Genomic DNA, 22,733 nt, shown 5'->3' on the forward strand with positions numbered 1-22,733 from the left:
ACCACATGGGGCATAGGGAGGGGGATGAGCACCCAGCAGGGACAGGGGTCAGGGTGCTGCAGTGTCTCCTTCCAATTTAGGAATGTAGGGATCAGGGGTGGTTCAGGCTGCAGATGAGGTCGGGGAGAAAGATGCTGGAAAGTCTTGATCTGGTTTAGGGATGCAGGGAGGTGGGGATCAGGCATTAGGCAGGGTTGGGGTGCTGAAGCATCAGCCTCTGGGGTGCAGGGACGTGGGGTGAGCAGCACCCCGCGGGGTGTGTGTGTGTATCCTATCAATGGCCCTGAGACTAACACAAGCCATGCTCAGTTTCACAGGCCACCCCTTCTCCCACCAAGCCGGGAGACCCTGGCCCCACATCCCAGAGGAGCACAGCAAGTGAGAGCAGAGTGGGGAGAATCCAAATGCAGTGTCACATTCTAGCTGGGGTGGGGGGGTCCCCCCTAGCTGGGGTGTGGGGCTGCAGAATCCCCCATTAGTGCCAGGGGTGGGGGCTGGAACCTGGGAATGGGGCCCTGCCACTCGCCCTGTGAGAGCAGAGCCCATAAGGATGGATGGAGGGGCTGCCTGTGCCCCATGTCTCCGCTTGTAGCTTCTGCTTTCACCTGTGGCTTAGGTTTCCTGTGGAGTACCCACACCTGCTGTGGTTTGGCCTGTGCTCTGTGTCTGCGGGGGAGGTGGCCCCTCAGCAGTGTGTGTGTGGGGAGGGATCGGTTGCTGGTCGGCACGTGGGGAGGGTGGGATCGGGCCCTCGTTGGCACGTGGTGGGGGGTTAGTCCCTCATTGGCACGTTGGGTGGGGCGGATTGGCCCGTCATAGTCATGTGGTGGGGAGGGATGAGCCCCTCGTTGGCACCTGGTGTGGCAGGGTTCGGCCCCCGCATCGGCACATGAGGGGGAGGGATCTGCCCTTCATCAGTACATGGGGTCGGGAGATCGGACCCTTGTTGGCACGTGAGATGAGGTGGATAGGCTCCTGATCGGCGCGTGTGAGGGAGGGATTGGCCCCTCATGGCACGTGGGGAGGAGGGATCAGCCCTTTGTCGGCGTGTGGGAGAGGGGATTGGCCCCTCGTTGGCGAGTAACGGGGGAGGGGCTCACAGCTGTGTTCTCTGCGGCAGGTGTTCCCTGGTGCCAGTCAGGCTGGGACCAGGACCAAGGGAGGTGCTACCTTTTCTCCCAGGCTAACCAGACCTGGGAGGCAGCGAGAAACTCCTGGTTAGCCCAGAATGCTGATCTGGTGGTGATCAGTGACCAAAGGGAGCAGGTACGAGCACTCAGCCCAACCTCTCTCTGGGGTGTAATGACCCCTGGGCAGAGAGCCGGCATGAGGCTTTGGCGCTGTTTGGGCCTGACGGGAGAAAGGAACGGTGGGAGTTCCTGGTGCAGGGCTGGAGCAGGACTCCAGGTCTCCAGCAGTGACAAGGGCTAGCCCTGCCCCACCCCCGGGGTGAATTTTGCCTCGGTGGGGCAGGAGGGGCTTGGGGCAGCAGCACAGAGAAGGGACGATGTGGAGCAAACGGTGGGGAGGTTTGAGGAGGGCTCGGAAAGCAGAGCTGCTCTGCAGATCATAGAATCATAGAATCATAGAATCTCAGGGTTGGAAGGGACCTCAGGAGGTCATCTAGTCCAACCCCCTGCTCAAAGCAGGACCAAACCCAACTAAATCATCCCAGCCAGGGCTTTGTCAAGCCTGACCTTAAAAACCTCTAAGGAAGGAGATTCCACTACCTCCCTAGGTAACCCATTCCAGTGCTTCACCACCCTACTAGTGAAAAAGTTTTTCCTAATATCCAACCTAAACCTCCCCCTCTGCAACTTGAGACCATTACTCCTTGTTCTGTCATCTTCTACCACTGAGAACAGTCTAGATCCATCCTCTTTGGAACCCCCTTTCAGGTAGTTGAAAGCAGCTATCAAATCCCCCCTCATTCTTCTCTTCTGCAGACTAAACAATCCCAGTTCCCTCAGCCTCTCCTCATAAGTCATGTGCTCCAGCCCCCTAATCATTTTTGTTGCCCTCCGCTGGACTCTCTCCAATTTATCCACATCCTTCTTGTAGTGTGGGGCCCAAAACTGGACACAGTACTCCAAATGAGGCCTCACCAGTGCTGAGTAGAGGGGGATGATCACATCCCTTGATCTGCTGGAAATGCCCCTACTTATACAACCCAAAATGCCATTAGCCTTCTTGGCAACAAGGGCACACTGTTGACTCATATTCAGCTTTTCGTCCACCGTAACCCCTAGGTCCTTTTCTGCAGATAAGAGAGGTGGTTACCCGGCAGGGTAGTCAGAGTCCCTGGGGTGCTGGGAACACAACACTGTCTTGCCAGAGGTGGATTCCCATCAGACTGCAGAGCCCAGGGGGGTCTGCTGGGAGAGAAGAGCCAGGACTCGACTGTAGTGCCACATGTGCTGACTTTAATTTTTCCAGGTGGGTGCCCCACCTCGGCCCTGCCTCAACTCCACCCCTTCCCCCAAGGCCCTGCCTTTCCCCCCGCCTATTCTCACCCGTGCCCCACCCCTTCCCCCAAGACCCCGCCCTTGCCCCGCCTCATCCCACCCCTGCTCCGCCCCCTCCCCTAACCACCTCCCACTGGCTGCCAAACAGTTGATCAGCAGCAGGGTGGCCAAACAACTGATGGATGGGTGGCTGGTGGGTGCTTAGCACCCACTGTTTTTTCCCCATGGATGCTTCAGCCCCAGAGCACCCACAGAGTCGGCACCGGTAGTAGTGAATGTATTTTTTGGTCAGTGCTTTCCAGCGCCAGGAATGGGCCAGCACCTTGGCTGGTGCACAGCAGCTGTCATCCGTGTGATCCCGCTTGACATCAGCTGGGGATCCAACCCAAAGATCCTGCAACAGGACCTTGGGTGACAATTCTGCTGAGGCTTGAACCAGACCAGGCCCTGGCTGGCTCTGCTGGGCGTATGAGAGAGAAAAGCAGGAATGGCTTAGGTTAGTCCCTGCACCTCTGATACCCACAGGGATGAGGGAGGTCGTCTGGGAGCAGGTTTTTTGCAGTCACTTTCAAAGTGTAATGGCCCTTTGGAAAGGGGAACTCGGACGGTGCATTCGTAACGCTCACCCTTATCTCCTGCTGCACCTGGTCTTAATAACTGGCCTGACAAATTTACCCTCACTGTGAATGCAGCTGTAAAAGTTTGTGAGCGTTCCTGAGATGGTACAATGACCGAGAGTAACCAGGGTTGATGGGAAAAGGTCCCAAACGAGAGACAGACGGAGTTAGTCCAAACGAAAGAGCCTCCTGCTGTAACTCAGTGACTGGGTTCAGATCACGCCTGGCAAACAAGAAACGTGTGGAACCAGAAAGGAGTGAATCCAGTGCTGCAGATTAAACCTACTTGGTGATCAAAGGAATGAGGGGATGGGCTGTTCCACCCATTGCTCCCTTTTGGGGACCTGAAAGAGATTTTTGGGAGAAAATTAGGCTACTAGAACGAGCTTCACCATCATGGTTCTCCCCTCCCCCACATCTTCTGGGACCCGAGACCTTTGTCATCCTGAGCCTGAGACATCCTGACCAGATGGGACCGGAGAGGGGACCCAGTTGACGTCGCCTCTACCGGCTCCAGCTAATCCCAACCACCAGCTGAGATGAAACAGGTCGGACTGTAACAACAGCCACTCCAGCCTGTCTCAGCAGCAGGATGGTTGTTACCAGCTCTGATACCATCTAAGAGACAGTGCCTGGTTTACACTGGTGCCGGGCCCACACTTAGAAGGGGCCGTGGCACCCGGACTGTGGCCCTGCTGTCACGGACTCACAGGTTGTGCCCTCTCTTGGCCCCGTGGAGTCCCTGGGGGGAACCCCCTTCAGTGTGACAGCCCTTCTCGGGGGTCCAGTCTCTCTCAGGGATTAAGCCTCTGCACCTCCTGCCTGCCGCTGACTCCGCTCCCTCCCAACCGTGCGAGCGGTGGGTGGGGCCTTGGAGGGGAAGAGGCTGAGCAGGGGCGGGGCCTTGCTGCAAAGTGTGGGCGGAGCAGGGGGCGGGGCCACAGTCCAGGTGCCAGGGCTCACAAATGATTAATCTGGCCCTGCTAAGAGCCTGTCACACAAGTGGGGCAGGTTCCTTCTAAAAACTCTGCAGCTCAAAGGGGACGGGCCCAAGGGAGGCTGGCGGACACTGCTATATTATTATTTGAGCATGGAATTACTATCCATAGAGATTCCATCAGACAGTTTGGTTCATTTAAGATTTTTACTTCATTTGACTTAACGCTTTCTATTGCCACTCCCTCACCAGCATTTCCTGTTCTGTGCTTCCGATATATTTTGTACACTGGTATTACTGTGTCGCATTGATTATCCTCATTCCACCTCATTACTGTGATGCCTATTATATCCATACCCTCATGTAATACGACCTACTCTAGTTCACCTATCTTATTGTTTAGACTTCTAGCATTGGTATATGAGCGCTTTAAAAACTTGTCACTTTTTAGCTGTCTGCCATTACATGATGTAATTGAATGGGACTCTTTTTTTATTTGACTGTGTCTCATCAGAGCCTACCTGTATTTTATCATCTTCCATCCTCTCCTTAGCCACCTCCTTACTAGGACATAGAGAATCTCCATTAATAGATCCGCCCCTAAGGGATGTCTCTGTCCAAACCACATGCTCCTCCACACATGTTGGCTTTTCCTCAGCCCTTAGTTTAAAAACTGCTCTATGACTTCTTTAATGTTAAGTGCCAGCAATGTGGTTCCATTTTGGTTTAGGTGGAGCCTATCCTGCCTGAATAGACTCCCCCTTTCCCAAAAGGTTCCTCAGTTCCAAATAAATCTAACCCCTTTGTCCCTAAGCCATCGTCTCATCCATGCATTGAGACCCTGCATTTCTGCCTGTCTAACTGGCCATATGTGTGGCCTGGAAGCGTTTCATGAAATGTTACCATGGAGCCTAAATTTGGCCTCTGGGATCTCTCTCCCATCCTTCCCTATGTTCTTACCCAGGGGGATTCTATGATTCTATGATAGACTCCACTGGGCAATGGCAAACAGGAGAGGAAAAAAATTCTTTAGCCACAGGGAATGTGTTGTTCTAAAGCAGACGGAGGAGGAAATAAGGCAGGTGAACCACACCACACTGCTCACCACAATCCAGACAGGACAGGGGTAACCACCAGGAAACACCTAAGAAAGGGGAAGTCACTGAGCAGAAATTGACTTTATATGGGCAAAACCCACTTGTGTGTGCAGTGTTTTTCCTCAATGGAAGGTTGATCTATTTGGAAGAAGCACATCTGTGACACTGATTCGACCAGAGCTGTTCCTCTAGGAGGGGCCACAAGAAAAGGGGACCTGGTAAGACCCACACATGAGAGTGATCATAGGAGGAAGAGCTTGCGTGTATTTCTTTGTCTCTCTTCACGTTGAGCTCATGGACACCAGGATGGGAGGACTGGAGAGCCCCAAGTCCTGAGGAGTCCCTCCCTTGAAGCACCTGCCGTATGGGACCATCAACAAGGACCATCTGTCGGGAATCAGGGCCTGCAGCAGAGCCAGTCTCCAGGCAACCTAACGAGCTCAGGTAGCCTGTACCAAGCTGCCTGATTGGTGGGAAGGGTCAGCAGAGAGGCTCTTAAGCCCAGCAGTGGCAGTTCAGTAGCTGCTCCAAGCTTTTGCCCACAGCTATGGTAGCTCCGGCCTTGGTCCAGCCCTGCTCCTGCCTTGTCCCTCCCTAGGTAACCTGGTTCTGACCCTCAGCTCCGATTCCTCATCTCCAGCTTCGACTCCACCCCGATTCTGACCCTGGGTTCCGACTCCTGGCTCCTGCCCCTGGCTCTGACCCTTGGCGCTGGCATTTGGCCCCTGGCTCTGACCCACAGCTCTGTTTTTTGGCTGCAGGTCCTGCTCTGACCACTAAACCTGACCACCCACATCCCGCTCTCTGACACCGTCAGGCACGGATAGTCATTAGCCACCTCTTCCATCTTCTTCCTGTGTTAACCCTGTTACTACGGCACCACCTGGAACGGGACTGATGTTCTGTCTGCGTCTCCAAGATGACAGCTGCAGACAAGAGCTACAATCACAGCTGAGACTTGGACATCAACATCACCAACTCACCCATAGGGAGCCACACTGTGAGCTGGATGAAGATCTGTTCTTCTGTTAAGAAGAGCTACTGCTCAGAATGTGACTTCGGCATTACAGCTGCACCACCTTAGATGACTGCTTACAGCAAGACACATTAACAACCCCAGGACACTGACATCTTTGACCATTATGTTAGCAACCAGCCACTCAGTATGAGCACCTCTTCAGTTTTACTGAATGCAGGATTTAAAAGCCTAGTTGTGAACAGATACTTCACACTGATTAATTTTAACAAGAGGGAAGGAACACTGGCCAGAATAGGGAAATAATAGATACAGAATATTTACTAAGTTAGATCTCTGCAACTCTGCAGGGCCAGATGAAATTCACCCTAGAGTACTTAAGAAACTAGCTGAAGCAATCTCTGAACCATTAGCGATAATCTTCCAGAACTCATGGAGGGTGGGTCAGGTTCATAACAAGGACAAACTTCAAAAAAAGGTTCTCAGGGAAGTAAAGATGGGACAGGCTAACTTCAATACCCAGAAAGATACTGGAAAAAATGATTAATCTACCAATTTATTAAAAGCTAGAGGATAATAGGTGATAAGTAAGAACCAAGATGGATTTGTCAAGAACAAGCAGGTGTGGCTCTAGGCACAAGCAAAGCAAGCACCTGCTTGGGGCAGCCCATTTACAGGGGCGGCAGGGAAGCTGAGAACCAACAGGGGACTCTGGGAGCTGTAGTTCCTTGGTTAGCTCCCTGCCTATAGAGCCAGCCCTGGAGCAGGGAAAGAACTACATTTCCCAGCATTCTCTTGGCCACTACCAACTGGGAAGGAAGGAGGGGGACCTCATGCTGCAGCCTGCTGTGAGTGCTGTGAATGGTAGGGAGACCAGACTTTAACATTCAAAAAACAGGACACTCCACGGGGAGGGAAGCCCCCCCGCCACCATCCACTCCCTCTGACTGCCCCCCACAGAAACCCCAACCCGTCCAACCCCCCCCCCCGCTCCCTGTTCCCTGATCACCCCCTGCCAGGACCCCTGCCTCTAACTGCCCCCCAGGACCCCACCCCCTATCTAAGCGCCGCTGGTCCTTGTTGCCTGATTGCCCCATCCCGGGACCCCTGCCCCTAACTGCCCCTTGGGACCCCAGCCCCCACCTAAACCTCCCTTCTCCTTGTCCCCAACTTCCCCCCTAGGACCCCACCCCCTAGCTGTCCCCTGACAAACCCCTGGGACTCCCATGCCTATCCAACCACTGCCTGTCCCTTGACTGCCCCCCCAAACTCCTGACCCATCTAACCCCCCTTCTCCCTGCTCCTAACTGCCCCCCTGAACCTCTGCCCCATCCAACCCCCCTGGTCCCTGTCCCTTGACTGCCTCCCCCGGAACCCTCCACCCCTTCTCCAACCCCCCAGCCCCCTTACCGTGCCACTCAGACCAGCTTGTCTGGTTCCGTGCAGCGCCAGACACACTGCTGCATACATGCTGCCGTGCTCCCCCGCGGAGCCCATGGAGCCCACAGCCCCACCCTCCACCCCCACCCCAGCAGCTGCCTTCCAGATTTGAACACCTCAAAATTCAGGAGTGCTCAAGCTCAGTTTGGGCAGCTGCTACTTCATTTCTCCCAAATCAAGTATACTGATCCACTGCAACTTGCTGTAGAAAAAGTAGGATAAAATTGAGCAAGAAATGCTTCCCAGTGGTTATTAGGACTGGAATTGCTATTTTCAACAGCCATTGCCTTTTGTTTGTTTGTTTGTTTGTTTGTTTGTTTAAAAGGAAGACAGTGATATTGCATTGGCAAATTCCCCATAGAAACAAAGAGTGGAACAAAAGAATAATAAAGGCACCTCAACTTTTCCTCATTTATGTAGGACAGTCTTATAATATGCATCCAGATATCCTCCAATCACACAAGGTGAAAATTGTTCCACTTTACTGCAGTTCTGTAACCATATGGGACCCAATCCTGTTTGTGTTCTGTGCACGTCCAAAATTCCTGCTGAATGACCCACCCTGGGAGCAAGTTTCCAGTGACCCAGGGCTGCGGCGGAAGGAGGGTGCTGGTGGGGGGGGGGAAGATCCCAGGGCTGGGGTGGCAGGAGGTGTCTGTGGGGGGGCACTGGTGGGGGGGAAGGGGGAGCCCAGGACTGGGGCGGCAGGGGGGTGGGGGAAGGGCACTGGTGGGGGGGAAAGGGGGAAGCCCAGTGCTGGGGTGGCAGGGGGTGTGGGACGGGGGGAGAGCCCAGGGCTGGGGCAGCAGGAGGGTGAGGGCGGGGGCCCAGGGTTGGGATGGAGGTAGCCAAATTTTTTTTTGCTTGAGGCAGCAAAAAACCTAGAGCCGGCTCTGACACATACGCATCCATCAGATATTCTGCAGCTGCTGCATAGTTACCAGTCCTGGACATAGCTTGAGTTCATGGCTTGATTTTGCAGCTTGGGTTCGTAGCTTGTGGCTGCTAACTGGCCAGGAAAGCTGGGCACAAGGACGAGCTGGATCTCTGTTGGGCATGCACCTATGTCCTTCCATGTTGGCAGCAGACTGTTACCCTCCAAAGTCTCCCATTTCACCCATCCTTTTTGTAGGCTTTAGTTTGAATCCAGAGTCTATAGGTCTTGCTGTGTCACGCTGCCTCTGGGTTTGGTGATTGATCACCCGTCAATTGCAGGCGTGACTTTCAGCCTCGGACCTGGCTTTGATCTTCCTTCTATTGTACCTTTTCTTTTTAGGGTGGACTCTTCTCACTTTATCAGAGGAGTAGCCATGTTAGTCTGGATCTGTAAAAGCAGCAAAGAGTCTTGTGGCACCTTATAGACTAACAGACGTTTTGGAGCATGAGCATTCGTGGGTGAATACCCACTTCGTCGGATGCATTCTTACTATTCTTCCTATCTTCTCACTTTGTTAGGGCTCTTGTCTGCTTCTTCAGCCGGTGAGGTTTGAACTTTATTTCATCAGGACAGGCTGGGGCTGGAGGTTGATTCCATCATCCATACATACCTCAGTCACACATCTAAATTAAACTAATAAGATTACAGTAGGGTTTGCAAAAATGAAGGTTGGAGGAAGCTTTTGCAAAATGGAGTGACCATTTTAAAATACAGTTTGAATTACAATATGGCAAACAGTGAACAGAAGTTACAATGTAGGCAAGTGTAATGAATGGTGAACAGAAGTTACATTAATAAAGTGAACAATTAAAAACTTTCATTTATCAGTTCCACAAAACACATCAACTAAATTAATTTTTTATTGATGACACTCTTTGCAGTAAACCATATGGAAAAAGAATTCCAATTACCTTTGTCCCTTGCTACGTATAACTTATGTTGTGCCTTACCCTTTCTGATTTTGTCCTTGCACGTATATGCTATTCTTTTGTAATCCTCCTTAGTAATTCCACATTTTGTAGGATTTCTTCTTCATTTTCAGGTCATTAAAAAACTTCTGATGGAGTCATATGGGCCTCTTGCTATTCTTCCTATCTTCTCTTTGCATTTTATCTTTACTCGGAGACTTTCAGCTGGTCTGCTTCTCACCTCCTTCTGGACCTCAGAACAAGTGTACAATGCAATACTTCCTCTCTTTTTTTCCTGCCTGTCCTTCCTGAACAAGCTATAGCCCTCTATACCAATATTCCAGTCATGAGATTTAGCTCAGCAAGTATCTGTGATGCCAGTTAAGCTCAGTTATCACTTATGTATTAAAACTCCCAGTTCTTACTGTTTATTCCCCATTATTATTACTACTCCTAGAATCACAGAATATCAGGGTTGGAAGGGATCTCAGGAGATCATCTAGTCCAACTCCCTGCTCAAAGCAGGACCAACCCCAGCTAAATCATCCCAGCCAGGGCTTTGTCAAGCCTGACCTTAAAAACCTCTAAGGAAGGAGATTCCACCACCTCCCTAGGTAACCCATTCCAATGCTTCACCACTCTCTGAGTGAAAAAGTTTTTCCTAATATCCAACCTATAAACATCTAAGATTTTAAGCAGATGCCCCCATGGATTTCCCTCTTGTTTCTCCTATAATTCTACTGCAATTTTCCACATCTACTTTTCCCCAAACATCTAGTCCTCTATTAAGGTCACTTGTTTTTACCTGGTGGCTTTTTTCACCTGCCCCCTCTGAACTTAATTTTAAGCTCTTCTCATAAGGTTGGTGAGTCAACGCATGAAGATGTTCTTCTCCTTCTTGGTCAGACGGACCACAACTCTTCCCAGCAAACCTCCTTCCTGCAATAGCAGCCCATGGTAGAGGAAGTCAAACCCTCCCATACACCCATCTTCATAACCCATTATGTGCATATGCTACCGTTGAGTGTGTGTTGAGCAGAAAGAACACTCAGTGCAGGAGACGAGGGGACTGAGTTAAACTGCAGATGTCAAGTTCACATACTTCCATTTTCAGTGACTAATCTCTTAAGCCAGTGGGGATGGCCAGGGTACAAAAGTATTTCTGTAGATCAGCATGTGATTATTTGTATTGCAGCACTGCCTCATAGTCCCACTCACAGACCAGGATCCCATTGCGCTAGGACCTGTACAGACATAGAACAAGATGGTCCTTAACTGTCATTAACTAACACATATTAACAGCACAACAAACAGACAAGAGGATAATAAAGCAAGCAAAAAACCCCCCTTTGACCAGGTACCAGCATATAACTAATAGAATGCTACATATTTAGGGAATGTGAGGGCAGTTGACAGTCTGTGCCTCACGCTCCCAGTCTCCTGCCCAGGCCCTAGCTGTGCTGCAGGGATGCTGTAGGTCAGACACTTGCTCTGGCAGTGGCCACACGCCCTCTGGCTCTAGGTGGCAGGATCCTTCTTCCCAGAGTCAGTCCCCCCCATCAGGGTTATGATCCCCCTCCAAGTCTGGCCTGCAAGGCCTCTTGGCTGGGGGCATCTCCCTGTGCTGCGCCCGCTGCCCAGGGTCCCCCCTCGCTCCCCACAGTGCTCACTGCTCCAGCTTCAGCCCCAGCACTGATGCTCTGCCTCCAGCTCCCTGGGCTGCTCTTCTGGCCCCTCTGGCTCTGGTTGCTGCAGCTCTGCTCCCAGCACAGGTCTGCTCCCTGGGCTGCTTCTGTGGCCCTGCTCCCAGCACAGGTCTGCTCCCTGGGCTGCTTCAATTCATAAGGTAAGTTTGAGTGTTTGCTCTGAAACTGGAAGCCCCCACGGTGAGGAGAGAAACATCACCAGGTTGGAATGCAAGTTTGCCGCAGGAGCTGTCATCTTCTGGCCAACACAAGAAGGCCCCTGGACACCAGACAAACCCTTGTGGAACATCAGAAGACAAAGGACTTTTTTGATTGCTCTCCCCCCCGCCCCCCAAAGAAGGGATGTGCACATGGACTCGTCCCATCACCTTGAACTGTGGGGGAAGGGAATAAAAATCCCCAACAAGAAGAAACGGCACCTTTGTGGCTGTTTGAACTCTGAAGGGCCAGAGACTTGAAACTGAAGCCAGAGATCCCCAGGGGCTGCCTCCTGGGGTGCCCTGAAAGATGCTTTGAATAGACAGATCAGGACAATTCTGTCACTCTCAGGAGTTAGATGGTAACTCATTGGTTGTACAAGTTCGCTTGCTTTGACCTGTAAATGACGCTCTTAGTCCTTTTCCCTAATTAATAAACCTTTAGCTAGTTTCTTACAGGATTGGCTACAGGCATCACTTTGATGCAGGATCGAGGGTGTCAAGTGATCTGGGGTAGGTGACTGGTCTCTTGGGTCTGGAAGCAACCTGAATGTGGTGTCATTTTTGGTGTAAGCAGGGGAGGCTCCAGGCACCAGCATGCCAAGCGCGTGCCTGGGGCAGCAAGCAATGGGGGTCGCTCTGCCAGTTGCCGCAAGGACAGCAGGCAGGTTGCCTTCGGCAGCATGCCTAAGGAGGGTCTGTTGGGCCCACGGCTGAATCCGCAGGACCGGGGACCTCCCGCAGGCAAGCCGCAGAAGGCAGCCTGCCTGCCTGCCATGCTTGGGGCGGCAAAATACCTAGAGTCTCCCCGGGTGTAAGTGACCATTTATCACTAAGTCCAGTTTGTCTGGGTGGCAGGATAGACTGGAGAGTCTAAAGGGACTGCGTGTGACTCCATGGTAAGGCTCGTATAGTGATCCAGGCGTTCACAGTTACTGGCTTGGTGAAATCTGATTGTAGAACACACCACCAGCGTGGGGTGTCTGCCCTGATATTGGCAGTCTGCTCTGAGTTAGGCACTCATGGTCGTGAGCCACTCCAGACATGCACTGCACTCTGAATTGACACAAGCGCTCCTGGTGAGGATGCGCAGAGGTGACCGGGAGCATGTGTTCAACTTCCCATAATGCAGTGTTCTGCATCCCATAATATTTCACACCTCGTTTCAAAATCCCCAAAAACCTGTGTGTCCCTTCTCACTGTCTACCATCTCTGACAGAAGCATGGAGCATGCACAGCTCTGCACTACTCTCGTGAGTATTGTGAGCACGGGGCACCTGAGCCTGCAGAATTTGCAGAGTGTGACTCATTTCAGCCCCATGAGGCACTTCAAAAACGTCCCTAATCACTCTGGGCTGGAATGACAGTGAGTGGCACAGTGGGATAGCTGCTCATGGTGCACTCTGCCTTGATACACGCACTCCTGGTGAGGCCACGCACCGCTGACTCAAGGAGTGCAGTGTGCACACGCACAAGCAATGTAATAACTGTGATGGCTGTATGCGTGGGCGGCAAGATATATACCCACATTGTGCCCAGGCACCAGCAATATTCAGAGCCCAGGTGCCCAGCTCCACCAATGTTTGGGGCCGGGTCTCCCCCCAGCCCCACCTACTGCCCCCCCCCGCACCTCCTGAGTGTCCTCCGCTGCCCCCCCACCCTTGCTGACCGAGGAGCAGGGCATCCCTGCTTCTTCTGTGCAGCTCCATGCTGCCCTGCTGCAGGGTCCTAGTGCCCTCCAAATCGACTGCCAGGGCAGACTCTGAGCCTGCCCTTCTACCTCAGACCCTTCCCTTTTCCGGTGGGACCTCTATCAGCACAGGCTCCCTCCACCCACAGTCACCACTCCTGCCCCATGCTGGGCAAGGAGGCAGCCCCATCCCCCGCCCCCAGTGTGGCTACAGTCAGGGAAAACAGCAGGGGAGGGGCAGCACGGAGCACCCCCTGGCACCCACCATGGGGGAGGCGAGGGAGATTCCTGGACCTGAGAGGGGCTCTAGGAGCACATGCAGTGACAGTGCTGGGGGTGAGTGTACTGCTGTGGGGGTGGGAAAGGGGGGCTCCTTCCCCAGAGCTCGCTGCTGCCGGCAGGCAAAGGGCTGGGGGGAGTCCTCCTCTCTGGCCCCTGTCCCGGAGCAGCCTGCCTGCACCCCAAACTCATCCCCAGCCCTGCCCCACCCCAGAGCCCCCAGCCAGAGCTTTCACCCCCCCACCACATCCTCAACCCTAGCCCTGAGCCCCTCCAGCACCCCAAACCTCTCAGCCCCAGCCCCAGCCAGAGCCCTCATCCCCCCACACCCCAACCCTCTACCTTAGCCCTGAGCCTCTCCAGCACCCCAAACCTCTCAGCCCCAGCCCCAGCCAGAGCCCTCATCCCCCCACACCCAAACCTTTTGCCCCAGCCCTGAGCTCCCTCCTGCATCATGAACCCCTCATCCCCAGCCCCACCCCACAGCCCTCACCCCAGACCCCTCCCCTCTGCCATAGCCCTGAGCCCCCTCCCACATCCGAAAACCAGCCCCACCCCTGCATCCCCTCCCTTCTCCAAAATCCCTCCCAGCGCCTGCACCCTGCACCCCTCCTGCACCCGAGACCTCCTCCCCCACTCAAAATCCCTCCCAGAGCCTTGGGTAGGTGGGGGGCAGAGTTTTGGGGGGGGGCAGAATTTGGGCGGGGGCGGGTTCTAGGCAACACCAAAATGTCTACAAACCTGCCGCCCATGCTCCTGTATGCATAGAATAGATATGGCAGCATAACCTCCCAGTCATTCTGGCATCTATCCACATACATTTTCAACATAGACTTCAGGGTTCCATTGAACCGTTCTACTAGACCGTTAGTCTGGGGGTGGTAGGGAGCAGCTTTCAGGTGCTTCACCCCAAATAACTCCCACAACTGCTTGAAAACAACCGACATAAAGTTAGACCCACGGTCAGACAATATTTCCTTGGGAAAACCCACTCTGCTAAAAATAGAGAACAAGGCCACTGCCACTGTCTCTGCCTCAATATTAGCCAAGGCTACAGCCTCAGGATATCTGGTAGCAAAATCTACCAACACCAGGATGTATTTCTTCCCATTTTTGGAAGGTTTGGGGAGTGGCCCTACAATATCCACAGCCACTCTGGCAAACGCCTCCCCAATAACGGGCAGAGGCTGGAGGGGCACCTTGCTAGGCCCCCTTTAACCCCTTACGCTTCTGGCACAGTTCACAGCTCCTGCAGTAATCTCTCACCGACCCAAAAAGGTGAGGCCAGTAGAAATTTTGCTCTAGCCTGTCACATGTTTTGCCTAGACCCAGATGTCCTGCAAATGGACCATCATGCGCCAACTTCAACAAATCATTGCGGTGACTCTCAGGTACCACAAGATGTTTGCGAACTGCTGCTTGGGAATTCTTCCTTCCCCTGGGCGGCTCCCTATACAACAGCGCACCCTGCATGAAAAACCTGCCTCTCTCTTCACTGGCTGGGACCTGACTCTCTCTAGAGATACATCACTTTGCTGAGCCGCAATGAATTCACTCTGGGTTTTGTTTGAATTCAGAACCATCTCTGATATTTCAGACAAACCCTCACCTGATTCATCTTGAGAGACACTCTCTGTCTGTTTGCCGTTCCCCTCACTGCCATCAGTCAGGGTATTTGCCACAGACCCAAACTCCCTCTGTGACCTGGTCACCACATTAACTTGGCCAGGCACCCCCAGTATGTTATTTCCTACCAAAACATCTGCCGGAATTAAATCCCGGACAGCAGCCTTCACATCCCCTTTAAAGCCATCCCACTCAAGGTGGATTCTAGCCATTGGCAGGTCCACAGAGTACTCAGATAGTGCCACTATCGTCACATATTCCCCAGGGAACATGTCCTCTGGCTTCACCAGATGTCCCTTGACTTTAGTTACATCCGAGCCAGTGTCTCGCCATCCCATGCATTCAACGCCATTGACCTTTGCCTCCATAATAAACCTCTCACTCCCTTGCCATGCCTTAGTTCTGACATAACTGGTGAGCTCATCACCTCCTCCCATACCACTGGAGACGATGGGGTTGGCATTAGCCACTGCTTTGCTTGCACCTGAACTTAAGGTGGTGCTGTTGAGGCTTGGTTCAGCCTGAGTGCTCAGGGTAATGGAGTTGGCATTTACTGCTGGCTTTGGGCTGCCCTTCAGTGTCGGGCAATCTGGTCTCATGTGGCCGAGCATGCCACAGTGATAGCAGGTAACCTGTTCCGTCCTGGGATGCGAGTTCCTACCCTCCAGGCCCCCTAGGGCTCCTTTAGAAGAGTCAGGGCCGGTTTACTTTTAAATCCTTCCTTCCTCTTGAACTGGGGAGAATGGTGATTATTTTTCCCCAGGGGTTTACATCCTTCCCGAGCCCTGTTTTGGGTAGGGGCATCCGCAATCTCTGCCGCCCGTAGGACTGACTCAGGGTCCCTATCACACACAGCTGCTCTAACATGGTCAGGCACAATGTCTAGGAACTGTTCCAAAGTTATCAAATCCAGCAGTTTTTCAAAACTCCCATGTGCCTTTGCTCCCATAACCCACTTTTTAACAAAACCCATCAGCTTATGAGCACATTCTACAAAAGTCCAATCCTTAGACATTTTAAACTCTCTAAATTTAACTCTGTAAGATTCAGGAGTAACCTTGAACCACCTTAACACAGAATCTTTAAACTGCTCATAATCTAAGGCTTGTTCCCCCAATTCATTAAATACCTCCCTGGTTTTTCCAGTCAGTCTGGTCAGCAGGACAGGCATTTGCTGACCTTCTGGGATCTGGTACAGATTGCAGAGGCAATTAAAGGTAGACAAAAACTCCTCTATATCCTCAGTATCACTGTAAATGGGACACATCCTTTCCCAGTTTTTTTCATGGTGGTGGGGAAGTGGAGTACCAGGGGGCGATGATTTTCTCTGCTCTTCCATTACTTGGAGCTGAACTTTGGCCATCTCCTGTTCCATCTTGTGAGTCTCCTGTTCAGCAGCCAGCAGCTCCAGACGCCCCTTACGAGCTCTCTCTTCTCTCTCATCAGCCTCCTTCTTTCTCTCATCGGCCTCCTTCTTTCTTTTATCAGCTTCTTTCTCTAGTTCAGCTATTTTTTGCTTCTCCAGCAATCGAAGATCTGCTAGATTCCGTTCATGCTCAAGTTGCAGTTTACTTGTCGTCTTTTGCCCTCTAATTCTTTCTGCATCTTCTGTATCCTCCGGTAAGGGCTGCGCTCTTGCCCCCTGATCACTGGCCATTAACAGATTTCTGAGTTCTTGATTTGTTGATTTCTTTCTAAAGCTTATCCCCTTTTCTGAACACAAATTTTCCAGGGCTTTTTTGTCAAGTCCCCCATATGCTCTTTGCTCAGCCATTGCAGCAGCTCTTTAACCAGTCAAACTCTCAAAACCAAAATTCAGATTTATATAGCGTGGGGTTATGACCCAAAGCTTAATTGACATGATTCTGTGGATCCAAGCACGACTACGCCACTGTGACAGTGCTGGTTCTGGCGGGACCCCACTGAGAGTGCCAATTCAGGACCAATTGCTTAAACAGGGTAGTTACAGCCCAAGGCTGGGGTTCTTCTACCTCTAAGGCAAACCAAACCAGCCAAACAAAGAGGATTTTGGTTGCAACCATGTTCTATATGATTATATCAATAACGTCACACCAGGATTTCACTCCAGTTGCCTGGGAGGAATTCTGCATTCTGTGTCCTATAGAGGTTACTCCCTATTCTCTCTTTGCAGCTCACTGTGGTTGTTCTGCGAATTAGCTGCTGGTTGTGTTGTTCTTGTGTGGAAGCAGGGAAAGAAAGAGAGTGTTTAAGTGCAGGCATTTAAGTGTCAGAGACAGAACAACTATTGAGCTAAGTCTTAGCCTAATATCGTGAGACCTGTAGAAGCAGGGCTCACGTCAGAAGCAAGTGGAAAACAGCAGAATAGTCAGTGTGACCTAGCCTTGAGATAACAATGTTTTGAGAAGAGCAAGTGAGAAAATACTGGAATAGATAGCAAATAATCTAAATAAAATGTAAATGTTTTTAATTAATGCACATCACAAAGAGGTATAAATGCTTGTGTGATTTTGCTTGTACTTTGGAGAAACTGAGGCAGAGATGCTCTCTGCCAGCTGTATTCTTCCCCTGCAATTGCCTGAATAAAGCTGTCTCTGATTTGTTGCCTCCAGCCTGAGAGTGGAGTTTTGTTTCTTCCACATGGGATATATGTATTCAAAACATACATATATGTATGTATGTAGAGGGAATTTACGATATTGTACTTACACACAATAAACACAAACTGAGAATATTCTTAATTTGTTAAAACTTAAGCTCTCTTTCCGTGCAGCAGGAAAGTGAACATTTACTTCTCCCTAGATGATGCCGGACAGTAGTGCAACTTGTGCATTTTACAGTTGCACCTCTTACTGTAATATAAAATTCACCTGTTATCACTATAGGTCTCAGTGAGAATATGCACAACTGGTAAGCTGTGACTCTTACTGATGCATGCTGTCTCCGTGTTTAGCACTTCAACATGCAAGTTCTACACTAAGAGAGCACACTTTTGCTGGAAAAAATACGAGACATGCTTTGCTGCCAACTTCCACCTAGGACATGCAACATCTGTACTGGTGCATACCTGTTTAACTGGAATATGCATGCTAATGCAAGCTGATTACTGTAGCATTTAATATTTGCACTAGTACAGATCCTGCTCAGAAATATGCAAAATCTTTCTTGGTCAAATGAGTCCTGTACTAGTTACAAGGTTTATAGGCTTCCAATTGGATTTCTTAGTTCCACAAATCTTTTAACTAATATAAAAACCAAAATTCAATATTGTCTACTCTTATTCAAAAAGGCAATATCTTCTACTTTATTTAAAAACAAACGCTTGAATGATGTTAATGTTATAAAAGGCGTCTGTCAGGATCTGCTGCATGCTTAAAGTGTTTGAGGAGATGAATATCTAATGAATAACTGACTGTGACTATTTAATCACTGTAGGTGATTGACATCATGAGGGTGAATGTGGACAAGGTTTTGGAACGAGATCCAATGCTGTCAGAGTTGGATGATGCACTGCGGGCGGAATTTGAGACCAATGCTACCAAGCTGAAAAAAAGTATTGGTGGAAGAACTGTAAGGTAACCATGACTCGAGTATTTCCAATGCAAATTAATGTGACTAAGAACTATAAGTTGTTGAATACTCCATAAAGGGGAAGAAATCCAAATAACTTTGGCCAATTTCTGCAGCGTTTACTCATGGTGAATAGTATTTAAGATTACAACATCTGGTCCTTAATGAGCATCTGGATAAGTGAAGTAGATGAACTTTCCAAAAGTTGGGTGTCCTGGCCAAGTTCCTTTACACAAAACATTCTCCAAGACACAAATGTGGCTAAGGAGAAACGAATGTACTAGTTTAAGGTGTTGGAGATCTAGAAGGAAGAAATTCAGTGATATGGATTGAATGACGACAAAACACACAACAGCACGGAGAACCTTTAGTCTCTGACAGTCACGTGTGCTAATTACAGGAAGGCCTGGAAGCCTACTCTTTATTTGCTGAGAAGCCAAGACAGAGTGGAAAACATTAATTTGTAAGGCAGGGGAGCAGTAGTTGAGTGTAGAGAAGAAGCTTTTGCCCTCTTTTAAAAATATCTAAGTGAGCTGTTTGTACTAAATTATGTGCTTTTTTTTAACAGATATGGGCAGTGTTGATAGCATTTGTTCGCATCATCATCATCATCATCACCATCACTGGTATGTGTTTAGCTAAAGTACTATTTTGTCAGTAGGACTAGAGTACATGGGGCATAAGCTGTAAATCGAATGCAAAAAGTTGTTAATGTAACACACTCTGGTTGTGACTGCTAGTACGTAGGTCATAATTTTCAAAAGTTAAGGTTCACACAGTAACGCTAATTTAGCCATATTGCATGCTTGACATATGCAGTAGTTCAAAGTAGTACTTACACTGCTTAACTGATGTTTGAACATAATCTGTGTGATGTGGTGAAGTTATGGCTTCTGTGGGAACCTTAACGGTTGAATCTCAGGCTTTTTTGCATTGAGCAGAAATGGGATCATGCAGGAGACTGGGACCCCTGAGTCCCAGTCCCAGCTCTGCTAGTGACTCTGAGCATGACCAGGTCACGGGACCACTTCTTTGCCTCAGTTTTTCCAATCTTTAAAATGGGGATAATGACGCATACCTCACAGGGGTTTCCAAAGAGTAACATGAAATGTTTTGAGAACTTAGATAACAGAAGCTGTGGACATACACCTTTCTCAAATTCATCTTTCATGGTATTTCTACATTTATTAATCCTTTAGACTCCAGGTTCAACACCCACATGTAACTTTTTGTTCTTGCAAAGCAGTCTGGCCCTCTTCTATCGGGTCACATCCTTTTCTTAATCCCCAAATGGGTACTCCAGCCAATCAGAGTCCCCTTGCTGTCTTCCAGCCCAGAAGCCAGGCAAAACAAAGAACAAACAAAGTAGGGAAGCTTCATATGAGACTCCTTCTCCAATCCTCAATAGTGCCAAGATAGCAAGGTAGTTAGGCCAGGTCTACACTTTAAACTTACCCCTGCATGCCATTGATAGAACTATGTGTGAAAAATCCACACCTGTGAGCGACGCAGTTACACCTACCTAACCCCTATTGTAGACAGCGCTATGTGGCCAGGAGAGCTTTTCCCCTTGACATAGCTACTGTCCCTCGTGGAGGTGGATAAACTATGCCAATGGGAGAAGCTGTCCCATCAGGGTAGTATTGTCTTCACTGAAGCGCTACAGCAGTCCAGCTGCACTGGTGCCACTGCTACACTTAAAACCCTGCCCTTAGACTCAGTCCAGGCAAGAGCCTTGATCTGACAAGCCTCACTTGAGTGCAGAAAACACCACTGACTTCATGCACTAGCTTTCCTGCAGGAGCAGAAGCCTGGGAGAGGAGGAGGACAGACAGTTCTCAAGGATTCATCACTGCTGAACAAGCTGTTTAAACAGAAGTATATTGCAGTAGAAGCTGTAAGAGAAAAGAAATTCATGCTTCCTTGTTTGATATCCAGATTTCACTTGTCCCAATTTCTGAATGTTGGCGGATGTACCCGTATGTATACAACAGCCACAAGCCCATCATTATAACTGGTAACAAACCTGTAAATACAAATGCAAGTGGAGATGTTTCTGGTGAGTGCAAGCAGGGCCAGCTCCAGGTTTCTGCTGCCTCATGTGGCGGGGGAAAAAAAAAGCCAATTGGCAGCACTTCGGCGGCAGCTCAGTAGTGCTGCTCCATTCTTCGGCAGCACTTTGGCAATGGGTCCTTCACTCCCTCTCTTCCTCTTCGGCGGCACTTCGGTGGCAGCTCTAAGAGGAAGAGAGGGACTGAGGGACCCGCCGCCAAATTCCTGCCAAAGACCTGGACTTGCGGCCCCAATAGTGGATGGAGTGCCGCCCCTTTGTATTAGCCGTCCCAAGCACCTGTTTCCTTAGCTGGTGCCCGGAGCCGGCCTTGGGTGCAAGGAAGACTGTGGATTCATATTCTGGTGATAGTAGAGCCAGGGAGCTTATGACTAGTTACACTGCTTGGTGTTCAGCTGTTTGAATTTGTGATGTAGCTGTTAACAAGCTTTCCAGCAGGATTAATTTACTCTCCAACTCTGACAGCATATTCATTTCTCATCTTTGGGCCTGTTTGTAACAATCTACAGCAACTAATTGTAATGCTACAAACAGAATTGTGACCATAGGTGAGAAATACCCAGGACATGAATTCTAAAAGCCAATCCTGTGCAAGAATGAAACTATGGTAAAACAAACACAGGAAATGATTTAGAATTTCCTTTTGTTGAATACTTTGAGTGTTCCGTAGCTCAAGTCTTTAAGTTGCACAATTGTTTTATGCCTCTTTGATGTGGGGCAAGAGGTGTGGAAGTAGGGAAAGAATTAACAAAGATTTGAAGGGGATTTTAATGCATGTCAGTCAGTTAGCAAGTCAGGCTAGTAGTTAGCAAGAGTTAGGCCACACTGTAACCCTAATGACGTGAGACTTGTAGAAGCGAGGATGGTATGAGGCGAGAGGGAAAGAAACTGTGTAAGAAGTTATTACGACCTTGCATCTGATAACCAAATATGTAGACTGGCGTCTCCTAGAAGTGAGAAAAATAAGATAGCAGGATGGCTTATGTGTAAATAAAAATGCAGTTGTTGCTCATTATTGTCTGTATTATTGCTTGTTATTGTCTGTAACAAAGGTATAAATGCTTGCTGTAATTGTTTACCTGTTGAGAGACCTGTCCGGGACTGGGGCGACCCTGTATCCTAAGACACTCTCTCCCTCTATTGTAATTACTGAAGAAATAATAAAGTATCTGATTTTGCTGCACCCAAAGAAAAAGCGAGAACTGAGTTTTTCTCTGACAGAGGACTGTCGCTTTTCCAATCCTTATTTTTCTGTTATAGTCTGGAGTGTATCCTCATGAGTTACAAGAAGAAATGCAAACCAGTGGAAGCCATCTCTCTCCTTCAAACCTGCTGTATTCTCAAGCTCTCACCTTCTGATATATAAAGCAAAATTATTTCGATTAGTCATGTGTCATAGGTTTATTCCCCACTTTGAACTTTAGCGTCCAAAAGATGGGGACCTGCATGGATCCTTCTAAGCTTAAATCCTAGCTTAGATCTGGTTCTGCTGCCACCAGCCAGAGATTAGTGTCTGGCACACTTTCTGTTCATAGAATCATAGAATCATAGAATCTCAGGGTTGGAAGGGACCTCAGGAGGTCATCTAGTCCAACCCCCTGCTCAAAGCAGGACCAAACCCAACTAAATCATCCCAGCCAGGGCTTTGTCAAGCCTGACCTTAAAAACCTCTAAGGAAGGAGATTCCACTACCTCCCTAGGTAACCCATTCCAGTTCTTCACCACCCTACTAGTGAAAAAGTTTTTCCTAATATCCAACCTAAACCTCCCCCTCTGCAACTTGAGACCATTACTCCTTGTTCTGTCATCTTCTACCACTGAGAACAGTCTAGATCCATCCTCTTTGGAACCCCCTTTCAGGTAGTTGAAAGCAGCTATCAAATCCCCCCTCATTCTTCTCTTCTGCAGGCTAAACAATCCCAGTTCCCTCAGCCTCTCCTCATAAGTCATGTGCTCCAGCCCCCTAATCATTTTTGTTGCCCTCCGCTGGACTCCCTCCAATTTATCCACATCCTTCTTGTAGTGTGGGGCCCAAAACTGGACACAGTACTCCAAATGAGGCCTCACCAGTGCTGAGTAGAGGGGGATGATCACATCCCTTGATCTGCTGGAAATGCCCCTACTTATACAACCCAAAATGCCATTAGCCTTCTTGGCAACAAGGGCACACTGTTGACTCATATTCAGCTTTTCGTCCACCGTAACCCCTAGGTCCTTTTCTGCAGAACTGCTACCCAG

General features: G+C 49.8%; 1 long non-coding RNA gene across 1 annotated transcript; it reads left to right on the forward strand.

Annotated features, from left to right (window-relative positions):
* Window positions 1–6,935: 6,935 nt before the first annotated feature.
* Window positions 6,936–21,871, forward strand: LOC123354033. Its single transcript, XR_006574600.1, has 4 exons — window positions 6,936–6,956; window positions 18,290–18,429; window positions 18,993–19,050; window positions 21,756–21,871. It is a non-coding gene; the product is annotated as an uncharacterized LOC123354033 (long non-coding RNA).
* The last annotated feature ends 862 nt before the right edge of the window (window positions 21,872–22,733 follow it).

The sequence above is a fragment of the Mauremys mutica genome, chromosome 20 (assembly GCF_020497125.1).
Source record: "Mauremys mutica isolate MM-2020 ecotype Southern chromosome 20, ASM2049712v1, whole genome shotgun sequence".
NCBI lineage: Eukaryota > Metazoa > Chordata > Testudines > Geoemydidae > Mauremys > Mauremys mutica.